At 38.0% G+C, this 19,812-nt stretch overlaps 1 long non-coding RNA gene across 4 annotated transcripts in view; it reads right to left on the bottom strand.

Annotated features, from left to right (window-relative positions):
* Positions 1–19,812, bottom strand: part of LOC122632658 — a 52,058-nt gene that overhangs the window by 4,370 nt on the left and 27,876 nt on the right. The window contains exons 3-5 of one of the 4 annotated variants that reach the window (XR_006327919.1): positions 17,462–17,703; positions 14,119–14,292; positions 12,107–12,464 (exon numbers count right to left, since the gene is read on the bottom strand). This is a non-coding gene — a long non-coding RNA (uncharacterized LOC122632658). Of the gene's footprint in view, positions 1–12,106; positions 12,465–14,047; positions 14,293–17,461; positions 17,704–19,812 lie in introns of those variants that run through there. The other 3 variants (XR_006327918.1, XR_006327920.1, XR_006327921.1) reach the window with 3 other exon arrangements.

The following is a 19,812-nucleotide window of genomic DNA, read 5'->3' as shown; positions in this document are numbered from 1 at the left end:
GCGCAAAGAAAATGGCGCGAACGATCTCGAATAGCCCCGACGAAAATATCGGTAAACGACGATGTCTGAAACGGTTATTACCTACGATTCGATCTCCCTTCTACCATTCTCCACGAAAATTTATCGTATAGTCCTTATCGAACCTTATAGAGATAAACGATAATAACGCGGATTAAAGTATCCAAGTTAATCCAATGTTGAATCAAGTTAATAAGAAAATCTGATTAATCGTTTTCCACTGTTTTCTCCTTCTCTAATTTTTTCCTTTCTTTTTTATAGAGAATAAATCGATTGCGATTGTTTGTAAATTAAACAAAAAAAAAAATAAGAAGAAGAAGAAGAAGAAGAAAGGGATAAAGAAAAAGAAAATTCGACGAGATCTTTGGAAACGACATTTTGAATTTAAATTCGCTCGAACGATCGAGTCGATCGACTACGATCGTGTATATAAAATATACGCTCGGTTTCTATACCTTTGTACGGATTAAACTTTACAACCGACGGCGAACTTCGTTACTACTTTTATTTTTCTTCTCTTCCCTTTCCTTTCTTTTTTATCATTTCATTTCATTTTATTTTATTTTATTTGTTTCCTTTTCGACGCTTAATTCTCTCGAAAATCGCGCTCGAATGGTGCATGTAATTTCAATATTATCGATACTATCATGAAAGATTCCTATCGAGTTAAGCTAGGAGAAGGGATGGCTTTGATGTAATGGACAAGCGATAAAGCGTGGATGAAATTGGTAAAGGCGTGAAAACAAAAAATAAATAAAAAAGAAAAAAAAAAAAAAAGAAAAAAAAGAAAAAGGAAAAAGAAGAAAAACGAAGAACGGTGAAATAAAGAGAAGGAGGAGGAAGAGATCGAACAACTCGAGCGTTTGTTTCCATTCGTTGCACCGAAAGGTTCGATAGGATAAAACGTGAAATAAAGAGCAGATCTTTTGCGAACGTTTATATTACATGCTTCAAGGACGTTAATCCTTTTTTAAGTAATTCGTACTGACGCAACAGAAGATATAACATCGTCGTCAAAATACTCGTACGTAACAGCCCTTCGTCCTTTACTTTAATATCAATAGTTCCTTTTACTTATGTTTTACTTCTTTTCGCGAAAATTCGCGCGATCGCGCTGGAATCGATGTTTTATTTACTCACAACTCTTCCCCGCGAGGTTCGAATTGCAAAAAGAAAAAAAAAAAGAGAGAGAGAGAGAGAGAGAAAAAATAGAAAAGAGAAAACGCAGGCCAGACGCAACGATAAATAATAGAACGCTGGAATTATATCGCTTTTGTATTCATATTAAGGTCCTCGTAGCGGTCGTTCAGCACCGAGTCCGAATATTTTCCTTCTATTCGGAATTAATGGCTCGGACGTATTTTATAGGGCCACCCCTGTCCATTTGCGATATCCATGCAGAAACTGACCGCTGACCGTTTCTGTTCTGTGATATATCGTCGGAAGTTTAAAAGTAGTAGTAGTAGTAGTAGTAGTAACGTGTGAGTAGAAGAGGAAGAGAAAGAGAAAGATATAGAAACAAAGAAAGAGAAAGAGAGACGAAAAAGTGAAAGAGAAAGAAATACATCGTCGTATCTCGAAACGTTGACCTCTTCTTTTCTCTAGGGAGATTTAAATTTTCAAATTTGACGTCTGCCATACAACACATGACTAGAAACTACGTATATTTATTCTATCTCTCTCTCTCTCTCTCTCTCTCTCTCTATATATATATATATATATATATATATATATATATATAATATATATGTATATGTGTGTATGTATCTATCCATTTCTTTCCATCTCTTTCTCATAATATTTCAACGAAGACAAACGAAAAAGAAATCGACTCCTACGTCTTATCAAGGTTCGCGATAAGACGTTCGTGTCTGGTGGTGAACGATGAAGACGGTAAAAAACATGAAGAGAAGTGAAGGGAAAAAGAAATGATTGTGTAGGACTGTATTACTTACGAGCTAAAACGTGAATTCCAATGTTACGTGAAAATAATTTTTCTTCTTCAACGTTTCAAAGCTAGGAGAGATAGGAGAATAGAAATATACCACGTGAATAAATATGTATGTATGTATGTATGTATGTATGTACGATGTATGCATATATACGTATATAAATATATATGTACGTGGATAATTCAATGGTATATAAATTCGAATCGACGAAATTACGTAAACTCTGATCGATAAATTCAATAAATTTTAACACGGGAAATTATTCTATATTTTTATACACATTAGATACATATTGATGAGATAACTATTGTCGATCTCTTCCTGTAGATATCGAGACCGCTGAAGCGCGTGACACTGCAGTTAATCGAAATTTACTTTCGCACCCTCGGACACGGGCAGACACGTGACACAACCGTTGCACAAACGTTTTCCGAGAAGAAAGATAGAACTAAAGAGAGAAAGAGAAAGAGAAAAAAAGAGAGAGAGAGAGAGAGAGAGAGAAAGAAAGGGAGGATCTTCCATCCGTCAAAAATCGACGGCGTACGTGCTGCCAGTACATAAGCAAATAATACAAAGTTTCGCGATTACACGCAACCGCGATTATCTATCTATACGTCACTCCCGCCGATGATGGTGGTCGGCTCAATCGTATTAGACGATCTAACGCACGTGCGAGCGTATGCGTTCGTGAATCGACATCGTAATCGAAAAGAAAAAGAAAAAGTGTACGCACGAGTCAAACGTGTCTCGTTTTAAAGCTAAAGATTTCCCGTGTTCTCTTACCCCCATGTCGCAAACAAGATCCTTTTGAACACAAGAAGGAATCTCTTGCTTTCTTTTTTTTTCATGCTCATATTTTTTTTTTTTGTTCCATGAGAAAAGATAGAAAAAATCTCGACGTAAATCGTCGAGTTTTCTCTCGCGTTCCTTTGAAGATATCTCGAAAGTTACATTCTATTTGTAGAGATGATTGTATATATAGAATACGTATATATATGTACGTATGTATGTGTGTACGTATATCGAGTGAAAACCCATAGATTTACCGTAGAAATATATGTACATGTATAGGTTATATACAGAGAAAGAGAGAGAGAGAGAGAGAGAGAGAGATTCAAGGGCGGCTTCTTTTCACTCGTCGGCCCGTGACCATTATAGCATAGCCGTAGGGTGTCTATAGGGTTGTTCACGAGCGAGAATCGAGAAGAGACGTGGCGGCGGTTGCTACCGACCTTCCGGAAGGGTCGATTGTTGACCAAAAAAGTCGCCAATTTAAAAGGACCCCCGGCGTTTCCAAGAGAGTGTAAGTTAGAAGAAGACAGAAATAACGTAGACGATACATATAAAAAGAGAAAAAGAGAAGGAGAGAGCAAGAAGGAGAGAGTGAAAGAGTGAGAATGGTCACGATCGGTAGGCATACGCTTGACTTGGAACAAGCAATTACGTTGTTACGAAATGTTTACAACGAGATTATTGTCAGCGGCATCTTGCGCCCCGGGTGGCTCGAACATCCTCCCCTACTATTTTTTCTCTCTATTATCAGTTTGATTCGAATGCAAGTAAGTAGTAGTAGTAGTAGCAGCAGCATGGGATCCGCCCACGGCGTGTCTTTTGTAAGCGAAAGTAACGTCGTCGATTTGGTTCGTGTCGATTTCGACTTTTAGAGCACGTAGAAGATAAATGTCCCCTTTTTCTTAAAAAAAAAAAAAAAAAAAGAAGAAGAAGAATAATAATAAAGTAAAAAAGGAACTCGGAATCGAACTCGAACTCGGTCGCTCGCAGAACTGAGAAAAAGAAGATAGTTCGGTCAAAAGAGGAATACAAAAAGAAAAACAAAAAAGGAAGATGAAGAAGAAGAAGAAGAAAAAGAAGAGAGTATTTTATCGAAATATCCAACAATTAACGTCACGAAAAAGTCGTAAGGCGTAACAGGAAGGGTTAATATCTCAAAAGGATCTGTTCCATAAACGAGTCCAAAAAAATAAGCCAAGTCCAAGGTCCGAGGATGACAATAAAGAGAGACAGAGGGTTGGTTTCAGAGGAATAATAGAAAGGTCGTAGGTTAAAGGAAGAAGATAGAAAATTCGTACGAGAACATACGCACTCTTTCACGCAAATGTACATACCTATTACGTACATAAGTCCATATATACGTAGGTAGGTAGACAGATAGGTAGGTAGGTAGGTAGGTAGGTAGGTAGGTAGGTAGGTATGAGAAGGGAGGAAGATGGTCGACAGTAAGAGACCAATAGAAAGCAAGGGAGAATAAGAGGAGACTGAAAAGAGACTTGGTTGAGTACGCGAACGATTCGCAACGGTTCGGATTCTTCCGCATGCGGAGGATAGCGCCTCGAAAGAATTTGCATGCAAATAGCGTCGCGAATCCCGGCCGAGTGGCGCGTTGTTGGAGCTTGGCCGACGCGGCGTTGCAATCAGTTTTGCGGTCTCGCGCCCGTAATTGAATGTGGCGTAAATAAATAAATAATGTCGCAGGAGGCGCTGGACCACGATGTTCGCCACCTTAAAGGTCGGGACTTCGATTAAGCTTCGCGCCTCGGTCGGCTTCTCTCTGTGAGCCTATCTCACTCTTTCCTTCTTTCTTTTTTTTCTCGTCGTCCGATTCCATCTCTCTCTCTCTCTCTCTCTCTCTCTCTCTCTCTCTCTCTCTCTCTCTCTCTGTCTTTTTCTTTCTTTCTTTCTTTCTTTCTTTCTTTCTTTCCTTCTCTGTTCTTCTCGCACACGCCGAAAGGGAATATTACTGCAGCCGGAATTTTTCTCGAGGATTAATTTGCGGTCGGCCTACCCTCATCCAGACTGTCAGGACTACCGGCATTACTGGCTACCGTACGTACCGTCGTGTTGTGCTTGGACCACCGTTCGCACGACCTCCTCCTCCTCCTCCTCCTCCTCCTCCTCCTCCTCTCTTTTTCTTTCTTTTTCTCCTCCTCACTTTATTTTCACTCTCTCTCTCTCTCTCTCTCTCTCTCTCTCTCTCTCTCTCTCTCTCTCTCTCTCTCTCTCTCTCTCTCTCTCTATCTTTTACGTACGCAAGAGGATTAATTATTCGACAAAATTCTTTTCTTCTTTCGCCGCGTGCGTCATATTTCAATAGCCGGTGGACATTCGATTGGGTACTTGGAATTGCAACGCTCTTCGAAATGAAGATTTCTCTTTCTCTCTTCTCTTCTCTTCTCTTCTCTTTTTCTTTTCTCTCGACACTTATCGCACGATGCCATATATTCCTTGATTATTCGTGGCTAAAGCTACGATGGTAATGTGACTGTTGTAACGTAGAAAACCGTAAGAAGAAACGTTGCTAGGTAGGTGCAATCGCGTAGAAACGTTCTTGCATTATAGACACTCCGACTCGAGTTCGTCGTTTCTGTCGCCGCCGTCGGCATTACAACAACCCACCACCACCAACGAAAAACTCTTTCCTTTTTCCATTTTTCCAAAAGCTTCGCTACTACATACGGAATCGTAGAAGAGTTCTTTAACCTCGAGACTTCAACGGGCCAAAAAGTGTCGACTACATTTCTGCGATATTGCGAATACCCTTTTACTCCGTCTCGCTGGTAGTTTGCAAGAGCGATGCTACTAGTAAAGCGAGAAAAATATTTGCTTTCGAGAGAGATAGAGAGAGAGAGAGACAGATATAAGGGAATTCCAGCGTCGTGCAGCGTTAAATTACGAGCCGAGAATCGCGTCTAATAAAAATCGACGAGGCAAGCTTCGAACACGTTCGACATTAACGTTGAATTTCTTGGTAGAGGAAAGACGAATTGTACGAGAAAGAGAAATAAAAAAACAAAAATAAAGAAGAATAAAAAAAGATAATAATAATAATAATAAATAAATAAATAAATAAATAAATAAATAAATAAATAAATAAATAAAAGATATAAAGAATCTCGTTCGATATCGCTTTCACGGTTGAGTCCACGAGAACTACACGTATCACGCGTACGCGTACATTAATACACCTTACTACTACTGTTACTCTTACCACTCTTATTACCTAATTCACTACTATATATATGTATGATATACATATATATGAAAAAAGGAAAGAAACGATGCATCGGATTTACGAGCAACATCGCGAGAAGTACCGCAACAACCAACAAACGAACAAACAAACAACAACAACAACAACAACAACGACAAGCTACGTTGATCCGCTTCAAACCGTACGCCCGTAAAAATGTCGGCCGAAGCATATAACGAAAGTATACTCTACGATTTGCGAGCCATATCCGAAAGTCCTTTTTTCAAGCGGTCTCCTCTTTGAAAAACGTTTCTCTCCTTCCTCCTCCTCCATTCTACTCAATCTCACCTTCTTCTTGCCATCTTGCTTATTTTTGCGCGAATAGCACGCGTAACGCATATACATACGTAATGATATACGCAGTCGGTCTATACAGAATACAGTTGGGTCTCTTCGTCTTCTTCCTCCTCCACCTCATCATCATTCTCCTCCTTCTCATCCTCCTTCACCTCCTCAAAGTTCATTTCCCACTTCTCTTCATTCGTTTCTTTGCAATACGTACTCTTTGCTCGGTGTACAGCACAGAAAGAGCGGTCGCAGGTCGAACGGCCACCGCAACGACGATTCGACGTTCGAACTTTCATGGAAGCGTCGACGATAAAGCAACGAAACTTATTGCCACCCTTCGCGGTCGGTGGTACGATTTTTTTCAGCGGCATCTCGCCCAACGACCTCGCTTATTGACACCCGCCGACCTTACAGAGAATGAAAATAAGAGAGAGAGAGAGAGAGAGAGAGAGTCTCAACCGAGAGACTCTTATTTTTCAACTTAGCTTTCTATCCTCTTTCTTCTTCTTTTTTTTTCTTGTCTTCGTTATTCCTTCTTTCTTTTTCTTCTTCTTCTCTCGATCGTTTCGCATCGGCTGAAATACTTTCATATCCATAAAAATATATGGATAGACGAACGAATATAAAGAATAATCGAAGTGAGAGAAATTTGCTATTTTCTCTTTCTCTCTCTCTCTCTCTCTTTCTCTTTCCATTCTATATACTCTTTTTCTTTTAGACCCTATCGCTCGGAACGTACTCGCGTATTTCATTCGTTCTTATTAGTTTTTGGCCCCGCGTGACTCCGTGCCAGAAAAATCGTCGGAGGGTAAGAAAGTGGATAGACAGAGAGGGAAAGGGAAATAGAGAAAATGTCGAGAAACTAGGAGGACCCTTCTAGGAGGAAGTTCTGCATAATACTTATTTTATGCGCGACACGGAACGCGAGAAAACGGAATAACGGACTCCGTGGATATGTGCTTCTTACGAATATTTTTCTCAAAATAAAGCAAGACTATACTACGCTTTCTACCGAATGGAAATCGAATATTTTCTCGACAGAGAGAGAGAGAGAGAGAGAGAGAAAAGAGAAAGAGAGAATGCACCGTGCAATACCACTCTCACGTTATAAGATTTTTCACCGTGTGTGAAACCACTTCAAATATATTTACGAAAAATCCTTTCATATCTTATTCCTAGGGCGAAGGGATGAAAGGATCAAGAAACTCGAAATACAGAATTATCTCGAGATTTATATTCATAATAAAATCATTTTTCCGATAATCTCGAATATCTTTCGATATTAAAATCGATAACGACGAAATTATTCGCAAAAATGTCTACCCATCCAAGTTTTTTCTCTCAACGCGTAGGGGAAAAAAAAAAAAAAAAAAAGAAAAGAAAAATAAAAAAAAAGATATTAAAAACTCGATTCGAATTTATTACATCATAACGCAAATCTCGTGATAAACTCGTAATAATTTCAAGATAGTATCTCCAACAGATTTATCACCCATACAAATACATATAAAATACCGCGTACGAGAGTAATGGTTCGTCATGCTCGAAAAAAGAAAAGAGAAAAAAGAAAAAAAAAAAAAAAAACACGAAAAGAAACTGAGAAAAGAGTAGGGATCAGACTCGAATGATTTTTCAACGTCGCTATACCGGAAAAGAGCTAGGAAATCACGGGACTATTTTCTCTCGTTCTTTTTCTATCTATAGAGTATCTACACTCGTTTCTTTTCTCTCTCTCTCTCTCTCTCTCTCCTTTTGTTCTTTTTTCTTTTTTATTCTTTTTGTTTTCCTACACGAGTCTAACGCCTATCCTCCAACTTGCAGAGGTTAACGTCTTTCCGACTGCTGTTCGAAAACGGAAGGAGAGAGACTTCGGGGCCATCGCCGAGGTTACTGGCTTTTGACAAAAAGTGAGAAAGCGAGAAGATTGATGCCTCGGTCATCTTAGCACTTTGCCGAGTCACCGGACATTAGAGGGTCGAATAGTACCCTCTCTCTCCCTTTCACTCTCTCACTCTCACGCATACGTACACACATACACTCTCTCTTTCTCTCTCTTATTAATCCCCTTTCCTCTCTTTCGGTTTCCCTTCTGTGCACGCGACGAAAGAAACAGAGTGTAAAATGCATTTAATTCGCGTATAGTAGAAACGAGGGGTGACGAGGTTCGACGTTCGAACATTAGAAAATCACCCTAACGTGATTCGTAGAGAACACGAACAATGATCTCTCTCTATCTATCTATCTTTCTATTTGTCTCTCTTTCTCTTTTTTTTTTTGTCTCTCAAATGGCTGTCAAGAGAGTTCGAGTGATTCGAAAGTTCGATAGTAAAAGTCCCTTTTATAAATTTCCTATAAGTTTCGAAAAGAAGAAAGAGACGTCAGGACTAACGACGAATACTCGTATAAATGATAATATATACTTTTATATTTAAAGAGGAAGAAAGGAAGGAAGAAGACTACGATCGATTTTTTATCAGGATCTCTTGAATATTTTATAGATCAAGTAGATTGGATGATCTTATTACTGTCTAGTAATCAACGTCGACGAAAAGAAAACGAGGAAAAGTGATCGAAGAATAGTACGAGTTTTCTTTTTTCGAACGATGAACGATGGAGAGAGAGAAGTGAGAAGGAGAAAGAAAAATTACGAAAAAGAACAAATAAAACCTTATCCGATAGTAGAAAGAAAAAAAAGAAAGAAAAACAAAAAAAAAAGAAAAAGGAAAATTAATCAATAATCGAACGAATCGATCGATAGTGTTATCGGTAACAAAATTTGACGAGAATGGAAGAGTACACGTATTTAAAACACGAGCGAATTTAATTGTTGGCATGCTAAAAGAATAAAGGAAAAAAAAAGGGAAAGAAAAGAAAAGAAAATCTCGAAGAAAGAAATTTTAAAAAATTAAACGTTTTACAACGTAGTAGTTTTCATGATAACGATTGGAAAAAGAACGATTATGTGTGCGAGTGTCGTTAAAAGCTCGCGCAAAAAGATATCGAAAATAGTTTCTCCTTCGAAAGGTAATTTGTTTCTATTGTCTCGGTAAGTTTAATCAAAAAAGAAAAAGAAAAGGAAGAAAAAGAAGAAGAAGAAACTTTAGAGGAAAGGAGTGATAGAAAGAGACAGAGAGCGAAAGAGAGAGAGAGAGAGAGAGAGAGAGAGAGAGAGAGAGAGAGAGAGAGAGAGAGATAGATAGATAGACAGATAAAATTAGAGATAGAAAGAGCGAAGTAGTTTCTCGGTAAAAAGCTCATAAATTCGAACGGGATCGTGATTGGTAATACGACTACTACCGGTCAAATGGATCCCGATTTATCTCAATTCCAACTACTTGAAATCTTTGGTCGTAAGGATTGAATAAAAGTATAAAGTCGCACGCGAGACAGATAAAACTCGTAAGGATGAAAAAGTAAACCACGATGGATCGAATACGGAGAATACGAAGAGAGAAAAGAAGATATAAAACAGAGAGAGAGAGAGAGAGAGAGAGAGAAAGAGAGAGAGAGAAATACGAAGGGTTGAGAATATAACCAGGGTACGATCGTCGCGATAAAGAAAAATAATTTCGAGCGATTCCGCCTGATTTTTAAAGTATCCAACCCCTACTCTCATCCCAGCCAACACTAACTCTTTCCTCTCGTCTTATAACTCCTCGTAGCGCGCACATACTGGGATGAATAATAAAACATGGCGAGTGTCGTTGGGGAAGAATGAAAAAAAAAAAAGAAAGAAAGAAAAAGAGAAAGAAAGAAAAAAAAAGAAGATTCTTCGCTATAAAAGCCAAGGTTCGCAAGACTGTCACGATGAACGAAATACTACGACCACCTTTGACAGTACGTGTATATGAGAGAAATATATATATATATATATATATATACGTACGTACTATGTATTACGTATACTATATATATGACGATACGTAATGCAAGTACACTCACAAATATTCCATATGTGTGTGTGTGTGTGTGTGTATATATATATATAAAATACAATGTAAGTACGTATACATAGATTTTCCTAGGGACGATGCATGGGTGTTAATAAACGGCATCTGTCACCGAGCATTGCGTTGCATTTCGCGTTTTATGCTTTACGCTCGCTTGCTCGGTTTATGCTTCGGTTTATGCTTCACACCGAGCGTGTACGCCGACGACGGTACACGATATGAGCGCATACGTGCGCCGAACGGCCCGGCAACGTATAATACGACTCGAGAGAGTACAATTTTTCTCTCGCTAATCACACATTCGCGTCCTTCCCTATAGTCGACACTTTGTGCCACGATTTTCCCAAATGACTCTTTTTCCTTCCTGAAAAAATGAAAAAAAAAAAAAAGACAGAGAGAAACAGAGAGAGAGAGAGAGAGAAAGAGATGAACGAAACGGAAAAAAAGTGAAATGAAACGAAATGAAATAAAGTAAAAAAGGGAAAGATTTTTATCTTCTCGAGTAATTCTACAAAAACCACTTTCGATCCAATCGTTAGAAGTCATGTTTCTTCATGAGCATCAAGATTATTTTATCTTTTTCATTTTATTTTCTTTCTCTTTCTCTCTATCTTTCTAAATAATCGAGCCGGAGATTTCTATAACGTTCTTCTATCACTGCTCATTTTCGTCGTTTGACATAACGATCGAACCGACTGCGTTTTATATTTTTCATTCGATCGAACACGATTCATTTTTCAACTTCTTTCACTTCTTCTTCTTCTTCTTCTTCTCCTACTCTTTCTATCCTTCTCTGACCACATCATCGGGATCATCTCTCACGCGTTTACTTCGACTATCTCAGACGCAAAAAAAAAAAAAAGAAATAGAAAAAAAACGCAGGACTTTTGTCACTAAGTGATGTACGATCTCGAAACATAACGTCCACCAAACCCTCCTCCTATTCGTTGGTATCCTTGACCGCACATCGAGATCGAAAACAATCTAGCTTGCGTACGTCGGCTTAACGCCTCAGTTACCTCGACTTCCTCCTTCCATCATATAATCGAATTTTCTTGCGGAGGAGAAGAAAAAAAAAGTTAAGATCGAAGGATGTAGGAAGAATCTTACCGTGTTATATTACAGATATATATATATATATATATATATATATATATATATATATATATAGATAGACAGATAGATAGATAGATAGATAGATAAATAGATAGATAGATTGATAGATAAATAAGAAAAGCAAGTGTTAAACGTCTATAAATCAATTTTTTATCGTGCATATATAAATCAAAAAAATTACAAAACTAAAAAAGAGAAAAGAAATCATTTCATTTAAAAACCGACGATATTATTTATACCAATACAATCACATTATAACAAGAAATAAAATTCTTGAGATACTAAATAACAAAGTAGTTCGGTTCGACGGTATAAAATCAAATTCGGTAAGTAGAGAATTATACGAGCTTGCGATTGTAAAGTTCCACGTTACGATTATTTATTACGGTTTTAATAATTATAATTAAGTTACTTCTAAATCGTATTAGGTCTAGACGAAGAGAAGGAGGAAGAGAGAAAGAAGAAAAAAGAAAAGGAACAAAAAAAAAGAAAGAAAAAATAAATAAAAGAAAGGAAAAAAAAGTAAGAGATATGTCGTTGTCCTCCTCGAAGAAAATTCGATTCGACGAGGTCCGGTTCTTCAATGAGAGGAGGTACGAAGTGCTTCGTTAAAAGTCAAGGACGCTTTGTAACGTGAATTTTAATCGCGACCGTGCCCTGAAATAAAACCGAGCTGTATAATATCATGGAGTCGATAGAAAGAGCAAAAGGAAGGTAAGAAGAAGAAAAAGAAGAAGAAGAAGACGAAAGAAAAAGAAATAGAAGAAAAAAAAAAGGAGAAGAGAATGAGAAATGACTATACTTGCTTATTGTTCAAATCGGCTCAAGAATTTATTACATCGAAACTCTCCCTCTGTATCTTCTCTGTCTCTTTTCTACTTTCTTTCTTCCTTTCTTTTCTTTCTTTTTTCAAAGTGCACAGACTTTTCGCCAGCTGGCATCCAGTCGAATCTATCCAGTGCATTCGTTCGTAAAATCTGATTGTAGGTTGCACCACTTGAGCGAGCCCCTTAATCCGTTTCGACCACCCCTTTAAATGCAGGCTTGCTTAAGCAACCTCGTAGCAGTAGTAGCAGTAGCATCAGCTTCCTCCTGGGTGGATTAAAAAATCAGAGAATCGTACGAGACCTATCATCCCTTTCCGTTCCCTTCTATCTCACCATCCCATCCCCATTTCGTGTTTCACGTTACGAACGAATATACGTACGTATTAAAGCTTCTTAAATTCGAAAGAAGAAAAGAGAAAAGAGAGAAAAAAAAAGTATAGACGGATTTCAATTTAAATCGGTCTATGTAAATAAATAAATAAATCAATCAATCAATCAATCAATTAATCAATAACAATAATAAGTTTATAACTCTAATCGATTTATCGATCCTTATCGAGAAAACCACGAGAATCTAATTCGTCGATAGGTAGCAACGTAAATGCATACAACACACGACGTATATATATATACGTAATACATACGTGTATGGTCATTCGTCGGAGGTCGAGTTTTTACGGGAAGGGCAAAATAAAAAAAAAAAAAAAAGAAAAAAGCCGCTGTAATTCTGTAACTCGTCCGACTCGTACATACGAGCGTGCTCGGAAACGATCGCACGTTTTAGTTCGTGCCGGTCAATCGAGCGTACGGAATGCGAACGATTACACGTCGAGGCCGAAAATTCGTGCCGCTAAAAAACACGGGGGTGGGAGTGACGAAAAAAAGAGAAAGAGGGAGAAAAAATGAGAGAGAAAAAAGAGAGAGAGAGAGAGAGAAAGAGAGAGAAATAAAAAGAAAGAAAAAAAAAAGAAAAACAAGGCTGGCAAGGGTTGGCAGGTGGAAAAGCGCGAACTCGGTAATTAATAATTCCAACGTTGGACGCGAGCCCCCGTCGCCGGAAATTCTCTCGCGTATTCGATTCGAAAAATGCCAATTTTGAAAAATTGTCGAACGTTGAGATAACATTGACGGAGAGGAATCGAAAGCTAGGCCGATAAATGAACAATTTTAGATGCGATAAAAAAAAGAGAGAGAGAATAAAGGAAAAAAAAAAAAAAAACGTAATACACCAGATTTCAATAGGCTGTTTTATGAAACATCGAACGACCATAATCCAAAAATGTAACAACGAGAGTACGACGATTCTATCGAAAAAGTAATTGTGAGAGACAAAGATGAATGAATGGTTTGAATAGATAGATAGATAGATAGATGGATAGATATCTAGATACATAGATAGATAGATAGATGGATAGATAGATAGATAAATAGAGCGAGAGAGTCTACACTATCGACGCTGTTCAGCCGCGAGATATACGAACGGTCGCGTTTTAAATCAGAGTTGGGGGATGCGGATTTGCAGGTGGAGTCATGCGACAGGCATGTCGCACACGCGCGTGCGTGACCGAGCATCGAATCGTGCGATAATCCTCTGATCTTTAAAGCGAGACTCTACAAAAAAAAAAAAAGAAGAGAGAAAGAAAGGAAGAAAAAAGAAGAAAAAATAATACATAGGTGGAAGACGAAGCATGATTCAAAACGAAACACTATGATCATAGTACATTCTTCTAAAAGCTTATAGATGCATATTATAAAAAAAAAATAATAATAATAATAATAATAATAATAATAATAATAATAGATAGGTGTTCCCGTTTGCTAAGGTGCACTTATGACACATGTACAAGAGAGAGACTTAAACGTCTTTTCATCTCTCTCTCTGTTTCTCTCTCTCTCACACACTATACACGTGTATTCACCTCGAAGGTTCTATCTCCTTACACGAGAAGCATCTAAGGAGCTGTCCAAGGCAGTCAGAGATCGTCTCAAACATAAGTGCACTAAATCAATCCATTGTCAGGGACGACCCGAATCCATGCAGGTTGATTCATCTCGGTGTCGCAACAAAGACCTCGAAGAAGTATTTAAGTATGCTTGTATAACGTGTGTACATGTTAGTAAGTACTTACGCACATACATCTTTTATATATATATATATATATATATATATATATATATATATATATCTCGTCAGGTATAAGAGAGAAAGAGAGAGAGAGAGAGTACGTATGAAAATTTATGAAACATTTAAACGAGACCGAGAGAGAAAGAGAATACATATACACACACACGATAATCTTTTGACGAATCGTATACTATTAGTCAACCTTTCTTTTTCTTTTTCTTTTTCTTCTACTTCGTCTCGACCTAACTTAACAAATTTTTCATATCTCTTTTTCTTATATACTTTGCTATTGTCTAACAAAGACAGAAAGGGATAGAAAATATTCTTTAACGCGTATTATCTCACGCAGAATATTTCACCAAGTAGAAAAATAAAATCGTTCTCGTCGAACGCATATCGTGGCGCCCTTAATGGATTCAGAAGTGGGTACACGACGATTTCTATGAGACGTAATAATGTTACACTGATTTATCTTCGCTTTAACCCGCCGACGGGTTCGCATAACTCGGCCTCGTTGAATGCGTACGTAATATCGTTTAACCCAAGCGTTGTCGAGTTCAAGCGTATGTAAAGCTGGCGTGACGATCGTTGACGAAGCGAGAGTACCTAACGCTTGTTCGTTCGTTCGCGAATACTTTTCAACGGTAAGGTAACCAACCAACCAACCACGAGGCGGCCTTAAGGATCGTCGAGAGAAGAGAGGTCACGGTTAAAAGAGCAACGTCTGCCATCTTCAAATCCATTTCCTTATTTATTCTACGAACACGAGAGAAACGAACGTAAAGACCGATAAATCGATGTAACGATAGGGATCCAATCGATCATCAAAATTGCTTCGAACGAATGAAATTTTTTTCTATTTATTTCCTATTGATTTTTTTCTATCTCTCCGTATAAAAAGAAAAGCAAAAAAAAAAATGATGATGATGATGATGATGATGATGATAGATAATGATAGATAATAATAGAGAGAAAAAAAAGCCACGAGTTCGTTCGTTCGTTCGTTCGTTCAAGAAAAAAAAAACAGAAAGAAAGAAAAAAATAGAAAAAAAAAGCTTCTGTTACTCCTCCCTGATCACATGATCCAAAAGATTATAATGACTTTATATAAGAATCTTTGTGCGTTACGTCGGGACGTAATAAAGCAGAGTTTTTAAATAGCCACTAAAAGCAGGGAAACAGTTTCAATCATAAACGGACGTTCCCTTAAATAAGGGAAGAAGAAGAAGAAGAAGAGAGGTCCGAACCCTCCCTCTATCCCTATTATCTCTTGCTATTATTTCGAGCCCCGTTCGCATTTTTTTCTTCGACTACCTTGTGTATTACCCTCGCTCACCTATCCCTTCGTCCTACCACCCCCTGATACCTACTACTCACCCCTTCTTCTCCAGCCACTTAGTTCTCTTTTTAACGATAACAATTAAAAAAGGGGACACGGCCGATCTTTCTCTCTTTCTTTTCTCTTTGTTTCTCTCTCGAATTCACTATTATTACCAGGGTGAAGCTAATTATCACGAAGACTCTTTTATCGGCAAGCTTATCCGTTCAAACACTCCGGTAGAAACACATTTTATATTATTTTCGTCTCGGAACGATTGTTTCCTTTTGTTCTTGCCGTGAAAAGCAACTTTTTCTTTTTTCTTTTTTTCTCCTTTTTTTCTTTGTTCGTAAACGGAGGATCAAAAAACCAACTACTGATAGAGCGATCTCTTTTTTTTGAATTAATTTTTTATAAAACTTTAAATAAAACTAAACGTGCGACGTAATACGTAAACTTCTTTTTTCGATTCATTCATTCATTCATTCATTCATTCATTTATTTATTTATTTTTCTTTGAATCTCCAGTTTGTTTTTTTCTTTTCTTCGACTTTCATTTTACTCGTTTTCGTTTCAATCGTTTCGTGATCTTATCGAATTCAGATCGAGGATGTTCCCGAAGTAGGGGTATAGTAATCGATCGGCCTAAGGCTACGGTCTCTTCTACCTGTCCATTTGTCACGCGTCGACGAGAACTCGTTTGCAGTAGGATTCACACATATCATTAAAAGCGCGCCTCAAGCTCGTTTGCATATTATCTCGACGCGATGGTGCAATTACGCGTGGCACACGACTCGATCCGATAAGAACGAAGAGAACACCGTCGACGCTTAGGAAAAAGAGAGAGAGAAAAAGAGAAAGAGAAAGAGAAAGAGAAAGAGAGTGAGGTCTGTTACGTTCGCACTGTGGGAAACCTGTGACAACTGCAAATGCTAATCAAATTAGCTCATTAGGTAATTACACAGCACCGGCAAAGTTCCTATTTCTGTCGCTTTATCCTTCTTCTTTTTCTTCTTCTAATTCTTATTTCTCTCCTTTCATCTTTTAACAACATAAAGATTTCAAAACGCGTTTATACTAGCGTGTCGATAATTACGAGTAAGCAATCATTACTCGACGTTGACAACGATATAAATGAATCGATCGAGTGTCGCGAGTCTTTATGATAATTAAACAAAAAGAAGAAAAAAAGGAAAGGAAAGAAAAGTGACAAAAAGGAGAGAAAGAAAAAGTAAAAAAAAAAAAAAAAGGGGGGAAAAAAAGCAAGACAGAAAAACAAGAACTTATTGTCGCGACGATTAATTACTTAATTAAATAACACGATTAGATATTATTCTTCACGATCGAATTATCCTTCTCAACAGCTCCTCTCTTTCTCTCTCTTTCTCTTTCTCACGTAAGAAAAACGTTCGAACGAAGATTAAATTCCACTCGATAAGTTAGTAGTATCGTTTTCTCGAGGTAATTCTCGACAAAATCGATAGAAAGATGAAAACAAAGAAAGAAAGAAAGAAAGAAAGAAAGAAGGAAAGAAAGAAAGAGAAAGAAGTCGTTAGAAGTCAGGAGACTTCGAAATGAAAGTACGGGAATGTTATCGCGAAACGTCTATCGTAACAGTACAAATTCTTTTCTTCTCTTCCATGTGTAGTCTCGCAAATATTAGGGTTGGTACTATCACAGTTTGTTGCTACTCTCTACTAGTACCAATGCTACTGGTAACACCCTAATATCCCTCGACGCGTAACGATTTCATTTCTATCCATCCCCCCCCCTCTCTCTCTATCTCTATCTATCTATCTCTTTCTCTCTATATACACACAGCAAACGAAACCTCTTTTCGACGTCTCATCCCAACCCGACGGAATAAACGATCAGTCACACCCTGCGACTTTTATTCCTCGCAATCATCCTCGTCTCGTAGGCCTACTTGTGCGACTCACGTTCCTCTTCCATCCTTCTTTCCTCCTTTCTTCCTCTTTCCTTCTCTTCCGTATCTCTTCTTCCGTCTCCTGATCGAAGCGATACGAGAAGAGGACTTTATTGCTTCAACGTAAACCTCGCCTGAAAAAGGAAGATTCGATTGGTGATCGAAGAAAAAGAAAATCTTATTGCTTCAAAGTATTCGAAAGGAAATAAAGATCGGGTAATTGTCCGAACAAAGTGTTTTTCCACGATCGGATGGAGTGTGGAGGTGGGAGGGTGGTAGTAAAAAAAAAATAAATAAATAAATAAATAAATAAATAAATAAAAATAGGAGGAGTAAAAGAACAAAATTTCGAAGGATTTGATTCTTGAATCGAATCGATATATCACACATTACTGTTACATTTATCTCTTATTAATGTATCGGAGTAATATCGAACGCGAATAATTTGTCGGGTTAGAGATCGATCGAGAGAATATAAACGAGAATACATTCTCTCTCTGTCTTTCTCTCCCGTCGTTTCTACTTACGTATATGGACAGTGTCCCTTTTCGTACGATTGATTGATCACCGGTAAACTACGTGTCGCCTATCTATCACAGAGTTCGTTAGAATTTCATTCGAGATACGACCGACCGATTCGTATTGGACCGGAAGGAAGAGAATGAGAATGAGAATGAGAATGAGAATGAGAGAGAGAGTGAGAGAAACAGAGAAAAAAGAAAAAAGAAAAGAAGTGACTAAACGTCGTGCTAGGTCCAGGGCAAACAGGCAACGAGCAAAAGACGACGACGACGACGACGACGACGTCGATTTTGTAGGGATAAAAAATCGAGCAGATATCCTGCGTGCCCGTTAACTCGACCAAGGAACAGTAGAAAAAGGAAGTAGACGAGAGGGTAGAGAGGGAGGAAAAGGTGGTGGAGGAGAGATGGGAATCTATTTTTTAAGGCTTTGTGTGTCTCCATCGACGTAGGAAAATGAAACCGGTAATGCGACGGCATTGATAGATTCAACGCTATTCGCGAAATGGCTGGATTATGCGCGGCATAAATACGCAATTTCGTTCCCGAATACCATCGCTTTTCCCCCATTGGGAATCGCCGGTTCGCTCGGCGGCCCTCGAATTAACAAATTACGTTTTCCGTCGAATACGAACAGACAGGAAAAATGTCAAGTTGATAAAGACCATCTCTGTCTCTTTCTCTATCTATCTATCTATCTATCTATCTATTTATCTACCTATCTATCTGTCTGTCTGTCTATCTATCTATCTCTCTCTTCAAACGAACGAACGAACGAACGAACGAACGAACGAACGAACGAACGAACGAACGAACGAACGAACGAACGAACGAACGAATTAACGAATGGATTTAATTAATAAAACACAAATTCTTTTTCATTTTTTTTTCTCTTTCTCTCTCTCTCTCTCTCTCTCTCTCTCTCTTTCACACATACATACATACATACACTCATATAGATTTCGAATAAAAGAAGAGAAAGGAAAAAGTACATTTTCGATTAAAAGAAAAAAAAGAAGAGAGAAAAAAGAGGAAGAGAAAGAAAGAAAAAAATATTAGCAGAGTTTGTTCAATACATCCGCATACCCTTCGATAATCCGAGGGAAAAAGGTCAAAAGAATACATATCATCCCTTCTCTCCCCTAAACGATCAAAAAGAGCCCTGGTTGGCTCGTTTTATAATTATCCTCGAACGAGTCGTCGCGAAAAGCCACCCCGCTGATCACGAACTACCGTACGAAAAAGAAATCATGACGTCGGCCATTGTATCGCGTTATGTTGTTAGCATTCTCTCTCTCTCTCTCTCTCTCTCTTTTTCATTCATGCATTCATTCAGCATACGAACGCACCCTTACGTATCCCTCTATATATATATATAGTGATTCCCTATTATCTCTTCTCATGTCTTTTTGGCTCATTTTTTTTTCTTTTTTTTTTTCTTTTCTTTCTTTCTTTTTTTTTTTTTTTTTTTTTTTATTCCGATATATACATAAACGTGTTCGGCCGCGTTTAGAGATATCGGAATTCCACTTCCGGTGGTGAACTCATCAGCACCTGGTATCGCACCACGACGTTCAACGAACCGTGATGAGTATTACCAAGGAAGGAACGATTGCGTTACGTTTAGTTTTTATCCTCGACATATTTTTCTATCTTTTGCGCGTTTCACCCTCTTGAATGAGAGAAAATAAATATAAAAAAAAAAAAAAGGAAAGAAAGAAG

The sequence above is a fragment of the Vespula pensylvanica genome, chromosome 10 (genome assembly GCF_014466175.1).
Source record: "Vespula pensylvanica isolate Volc-1 chromosome 10, ASM1446617v1, whole genome shotgun sequence".
NCBI classification, from domain to species: Eukaryota; Metazoa; Arthropoda; class Insecta; order Hymenoptera; family Vespidae; genus Vespula; species Vespula pensylvanica.
The sequence above is the reverse complement of the archived record's forward strand: the minus strand, read 5'-3'. Positions and strand labels throughout refer to the sequence as shown.